Source organism: Pteropus vampyrus, unplaced genomic scaffold, assembly GCF_000151845.1.
Source record: "Pteropus vampyrus isolate Shadow unplaced genomic scaffold, Pvam_2.0 Scaffold1, whole genome shotgun sequence".
NCBI lineage: Eukaryota > Metazoa > Chordata > Mammalia > Chiroptera > Pteropodidae > Pteropus > Pteropus vampyrus.
This window is the reverse complement of record NW_011888782.1, coordinates 13,581,428-13,588,580: the sequence shown is the minus strand read 5'-3', so window position 1 is coordinate 13,588,580 and position 7,153 is coordinate 13,581,428.

Sequence of the window (7,153 nt, the reverse complement as noted above, 5' to 3'; positions counted from 1 at the left end):
ATGTGGATGGAAAATAAAATAGCCTTTATGCTATCATTATAAGCGACTTCAATTTAATACAAGAAAGGTGAATTTTGGAAATAATCAGCTAAGTATTCTAACATCAAAAAATTCTCCGATCATGATTACAAGAAGGAAAACCACATGACCACCTTACTAAAACGTATCGGTAGAAAGTAATCTTGTTCTCTAAAGCATCTCTACTTCCCTGCCCAAATTGCAATGTAGCTTCCTAGTTTTGTAAATTTATCAGTCCACCAAAACATTTTCCACGCCAATGACACTCCACTATTGTATGTCACAACAATGACTGACCAAAAGGACATTTAGCTTCTAAATCAAGTGACCATTCTTTCTTTTAACATTTCTCTTCTCCCTGTTCACTGCCTGATTTATTATTCTTATCTCTGTCACTTTCAGGCCCAAGTCTATGTCCTATGTCAATGCTTATGTTCATCCCCGTCTAAGGAATTAAGGAAAAAAACTACCATCTCATAATCATTTAGTCAATGTTCTTTAAGCCAGAGATTAACCCAATGCACTGTCATAAGTAACATGAAATTCAAGTAGAAACCAAACCCCAGTCTAGCAGAAAAACAGACACTCTCATACACCTCTGGTGGAAGATAATAAATGATAGACATAAAAAGGCTTTCAACGGTGCAGATGCTCTTACTTATTAATTTCTCCTCTAGGAATGTCATGAAAAAAATGAAGGTGCACAAAGATGGAATGATAAAGAAGTTCATGGCAAAATGGTTCGTAATTGTGAAAACATGAAAACAAATTCAGTGTTCATCAAGAGAGTATTTGATTGTATGAATAAAAATACAATAAAATACTGAGCAATCATTAAAAATTATGTTGTAGAACAATATTTTTATGGCATGAAAATGTTTATGATATTTAGTTAAGAGAAAAAAACAATGTAAACAACTATGTGATTGATACTCCATATGTGCTTTCAAAAGTACATATTTACTGCAACCACCACCTTAGGTTCAAACCGATGGTGACAAGAGAACTTGTCAGAAAATAATTTTGAATGGGGAAGATTGGAAGAAAGTTTAATATCAATATGAAAATAGAAGGGATGCTCTAACCTTTGCAAGGCACTATGCTGCGGTCTGGGTGGGTCACAGAGAGGAGGACACACAGCTCCTACGTCCCGGAACTCACATCACAATAGCAGGAATCCCTCTTGACACAGATACCACTCTGAGAGTTACCAACAATTGTATTAATATGCTGCAGCACCAAAGAGCTTTAAATTGCTGAAGTTGGTTAAAAATGCATTAGCTCTTCTCTAACATGATTCTGAGAGCACAGTAAAATCAAAAAGACTGCTCTAGCCGCCCGATGAACTTGAAGTAATGAGGTCTCTAAGTTGACTTGAACAGAAGAAAATGATATTAAGCTTTCATGGAGGACAAATGAAAGTATCTACCTGTAACCTTTCTGACAGCTAGAGATTCTTTGCCATTTAAGACTCTGCGGCTGTGGTGTATTATTTCCAGGCAGCCCAGAGTTTAATAAGACTTCGCGGAGACACCTAACCTTCCAGTCCCTGGCTGCCTGCTGGCAACCCTAAGGCGCTCATTGTGGAAGCTGACAACCTGAACTAACATCAGGGCACAGATTTCCTCAGACATAGGGGCACAGGTTGGCATAGTAATGTCTGCCTGCTGCCCTCCCCCACCTTCTCCATCCATGCAAATTGAAGAATAGTCTGATTCTAAGCCAGTTGCAGCACACAGCGCCCTTGGGTGTTTAAACCAGTAGATTCTGGGGATCGTTGTTCTTCTTTACTGTATAACCTGGCTCTCCTGCTGAATGAAGGGCTGCCCCCTTAGTGTGATATACAAGGCTTACTTTGGGCAAAGCCTAAGCTGCCTGGTCCAGCCTTAAACCCCACTGTTCTTCCCATCACAGTCTCTACCCGCTGTACTATGGTTATGCTGGTTAGGTGTTTGCTGTTCCTGCTTTTCTCACCTCTGTACTTTGTTCAGCCTGAGACTTTCATCCTTTCCAGCCAGCCCATTTTTTTATCTTCCAATTGTCATGTTGCTTCACAAGTCACTCTCTCTCCAGCTAGACTGTAAAAATAGTAATGATAGTTCCATAACATGCAATGTCTCAGGCACTTTGCTATGTGCTTTGCATGCCTTAACTCATTTTACTCTGCTCAACAACTATAGGATATTAGTATTGCTATGACTATTATTATCATTACCATCACCTTCGTCCTAATTTTCAGATAAGAAACGTGAGGCACGGAGAGGCTAAAGCAACGTGACGAAGTTGGTATCAGGTTTATGGGGTCGAAGGTCATGCATACCGTGTTCGCTGTTATATTACTAGTGTCTAGCACAAAACCTGGCTCATAGTACTGAATGAAGGAATTAATGACACGTCTCCATGAAGCTGTTCCTGCACTCAGAATTATACTCACTCTCCTTTGCTTTCATAGCTTCACTCTACTACTTAATGCATGAGTACTTAATCTAATAAGGTTAGACCGCAATTTCCAAAAAATTTTCACTTTTGCACATTGTCGCACATTCACACCCTGACCCTCCTTTGCTTGGAAGAAGTCTGGCTTTTGCAGATGAGGTAATTCCCAGCTCTGGTTCTGCCTGAGAGCAGCTGCTGCTGAGAGATGGGGCCAGGACTCCCTGAGAAGAGGTGAGAAGAAGCACTGTGGGCTGCAGTTGGCCAGCCCCCTACCCTGCAGCACAGCTCTGCCCCCTCTGTAGTGAAGGGGTTCCAAGAGCTTGCTGACTGACTCAGAACCACCACTCAAGATGAGCGTCCCTTACTAACCTCTCCGTTATGCCTCCCACATCTTTGCTTGGTCCACAGTAGTAGGGCAAATTGTGGAGGTCATGGAGAAACAGGGGGCAGTGGATTGCAGTCAGGCAACTAAGCAGGAAGCTAGAGAGGGGACATGGTGGTCTTATGGTATACCCGGGGTATGATCTAACTGTGCTGGTTAAAGCAATGAATCCCCTCAGTCCAAGACCTAGTGAAGTTTAAAGGTCAGATGTCATTGTCATTGGCCTTCTCCAAATCAAGAAGAACCAAAGGAAGGGTTTGGGAGGGGAGTCTTAGTTCTGCCTTGACTTCTTCCATGCATAGCTGTTGGCAGCCCAGGTCTAAGGCTATGTGTTGACCTCAGATTCTGTGATGTGGTTTCTTACCTCTGGCAGGGGACACCTGAGACTAAAGGAATTGCATTAATAGATTTTGTAACTACTGACTCTTAGCTAGCTGGGAAGAGAGCTCCCTTCTGCTTTCAGGCATTCAATATTCAAATGTACTTTCTGCTTTGAGGACTACCTGTATTTGTTTACATTCTCCCATCATTAGATTTTAAGCTCCAGAAGAGAGAGATGTGGCCACATTCACATTTGTCTCCTGTCTACTCCATTCTCTTTGGAAACTGTAAGAGAGCTGTTTCATAACATTTTAAATTCATGAAATGTAAGTGCATGTCAAAATAAGCAAGTGTCACTGCTAACATAGACTAATTTTGATCAAATATTTTTTGGTGAGCTTCCTGGCTTTCAAAAGATCTTTAGAGCCAGGGCCCAAATTCCAACTTGCTGACGGAAGGAATGCTTGAGCACAACACAGACTCCTTGTGAAAGGCAGTTATACATTTACTGGAATACATCCAAACGACACAGAATCCTGCCACTACCCATCAATATTAAGACTTTCCCCCCTTTCCTTTTCTAACTGAATGTCTGTGAAGAAAGCTAGGTGATTTAAAGCCATTGATAAAATTCAACAGTAAGCTGTCCCTTAAAAGATAGATGTTACTGTTAACATACCCATCAGAGAGAAGATCATAATACCGTTTACGATGGTTTCCAAAGATTAATTTTAAGAAAGAGAAACAAGGACTTCTGATGTTGACGACTAGTAGATGGAGTAAGAGTAAGACAAGTGATCATTTCAAACGTGTAATTACATTTTATCTTAGTAATTACTAATTGCATACTCAGTTTCCTTAAACACATACTTGGTTTCCTTCTAAAAGAATAAACAGAAGATACGGTTGATTTACAAAGCACTTAAAAAATCTCATTTACTCCTCAGGACAATGTTTTTCTTTAGATAGTTCCATTCCCATTTTATATATGAAGAAACTAAATGGCCATTCCACCACCCAGCTAGTAACCAGATCATTAAATGATATAGACAGTTATCAAGGGCATGGGATCTGGAACCAGACAGAAATATACTCAAATTCTGGCCCTTCCTTTTACTGGTTATATGATTTAGACAGGTTGGTTAGTGAGTAAAATCTGAACCCAAACTTAGATTTTGCAACTCAAAATCCTATGACACACAACACCAAAGTACTAAGAAAGGCATGGGAAACAGAAGGGTGGTGGAAATACATGCATACTTTAATTTGCCAAATGAGACATTCCACCATTATGGGTATATCTCCACTCTATGTGATTATTATAGAGTCTGAAAACACTTAAAAGAAGTGACCCACTCTTATGAGCCCTTAGTGATATGTTGTATGGTGTTGGTTTTCTATTTATTTATAATAAATATGTATGCTGCCTCCACAGAACTCACTACTGTGGACTGGGCAGGGAATGAGCTGAGCCCCATCAATTGAGGGTCAGTATGGGCAAGATCCAGACAAAGCTGAGAGGGTCATTCGGCAGAGGCCTGAGCTAGCACTCTGAGTCCAATTCAGAGTGCAGGACTGTTTTGATAGTAGTTCTGCCCTAAGGAGAAAACATCCTATGGGCCAAGTACAGCTGGAAAGCTGCCACCATAACTGGTCTGTGAACTTGTTGCTGGAACTCCGAAGCCAAGTACATCATTTAACTTTTGGCACAATCATGTTGTGTAATAAACCACCTCAAAACTCATTGGCTAAATACAACAACCTTTATTCTATGGATCTATAGATAACCTGGGGCAGCTCTCCCTCATTCTGAGGGTCTGTGGGTTTGAGCTTTCTCCATGGCCTTTCATCCTCCCTGAACCAGAGGGCTCGCTGGGGCATGTTCTTTTTAAGGCAATGGCAGAAGTACAAGAAGAAAAGAAGAAACACACAAAGTCTCTTAAGGCCTTGACGAAAAATTGGCACCATCAATTAATTCAGCCCTGTTTCACTGATAAAAGCAAGGGGCCTGGGCCAAAGTCACAAGGCAGGGAAGTATGTTATGCCCATGCCAAGGCCATGATAATGATACACTTCCGGAAGACACAAAGAACTTCAGTCAATCAATCAATCAACTACTATCTACCTCCTTGGCCACATTTCACATCCCTCCAATCTGAAAACATTCCCATTCCCAACAGAAGACACTCAGAAGTCTCACCCAATCATGGTATCAGGCTGAACATTTAGGACTTCATGATCTACATCTGGTCCAGATGTGAATTGGACCTATGAACTAAAAAGACAAATTATTGGCCCATCCCTTCCCCCACATCCATACAATATTCAGTGGCACAACAGGGATGGAATAATCACAATAAACACTCCCATTTAAAAGAGGAAACCTGGTCCTTGGCAATTCTGAAATCCTTTTAGGAAAATGAGCCAAGTTCCCTTGCCATGGGAGTAAGACATGTTTCTTGATAAACCTTGGAAAAGGAGGCCAGCTAAGAGCTGTGGGATGAGGAGGATCCCTAGTTCCTTGTCCTGTACTGGTTCTGGCTCTATATTCTGAGACATTCTTTTCTATTACCTTCCTTATTTGCTTCTGAAGAGGATGTTCGAACTTATACCTTTTTTTCCTGATGGCTAAGTTTTCCCAGCCTGTTTCCTATCTCTAGAAAATTGGGGGCTCAGAGACCATTTTTCACTCCCAAACAGCTTCAGTCTCTTTTAGTTCAAGCTGGTAGTGCTTTGTCAATATCGCTTTCTCTACAACTGAGTGGATTTTCTATGTACTTGATTATAGTTCATTCCACGTGTCAAAATCACATTTTTTTTTTTTCTTCAAGACCTGCTTCCCTCTCCACATTTAATTACCAGCTCTTTGGGCACATCAGATGGCTGGCTGTACTACCATGCCTTTAAGCTTTATAGGAGGTTTTGTTCAGCTGAAAGATCTACTAAAAGCCACTGTGTAATATTTTTCAGTGTTGTAGCCACACTTCTGATTGGATCTTTACCGTAAGACCATGATTTCCTGTAAAACATCTGGTCTTTGTCTCTCCTGCTATGATTCAACAACCATGCCTTGGACTTGATCTTTGTCCACAGGCTATATCTTAACTTGAGAATATTTTTCTGGCTGGAGAGCATAAAGATAAGTTTTATTTTATAATCTGGTAACTTCTGGGCTGCTTGCGAACTGTATTTTGAGGGAGGTTCTTGTTTTTCTTTTTGGTGGTTTGTTTTTGAGCATATCTCTTGCAGTACCTTTCTATATGTATTTAGAAGCAAACTACACATCTCTCAACATTTTTCTTGGAAACCATTTTCTCTTCTCTCATTTGCCCTTTTATTTGATTATGTTGCTCACTCCTTTGAGTGTTTATACCACATAACAAATCAGTGAGTGTAAAAGTCCTAAAATTTAGATACGTGGACATAGAACGTCCCACTTGTACCTTAAGACCAAATTTATCTGTACTAACCAATTCTTCTAGAACTCTATTGAGAGTCATCAAGAGTTGGCTCAGCCCTAAAGAAGTGATAGAGCAGGATTTGGATACTTCTAGGATTTTCAAAATCTTACTTCGTCACTTGGAAGGGCCACAGGTATAAATTCTACTGGTCTAGAAGTATCTGGAATAAAACTCTACCATTTATCAGCCCCAGTAAATGGTGGAGTCATGGATTATCAGCTACTTAGTAGCAGTATTAGATAGCAGAATGGTTTGGTTCTATCAAAAGCATGACACAAGTCACCTCAGGTTCATGAATGAAAGGTTCCTCCAAAAAGAGCTGACTACCAATTTTTTTCCACACAGGTTCTAGACCAATTTACAAAGTTTCTGATAGTTCCTAGGTCTATTAGTGGATGGATTAAAAATATCTGCAGCCCATTGCCCTCTACTGGGAACCAGTAAGTTCAAGGCTGTACACACTATAGGCTTTTGCAAGTACACATGAGTACTTCTCTATATATCCCACTGGTAGCAACAAGAGACTAACCTACCA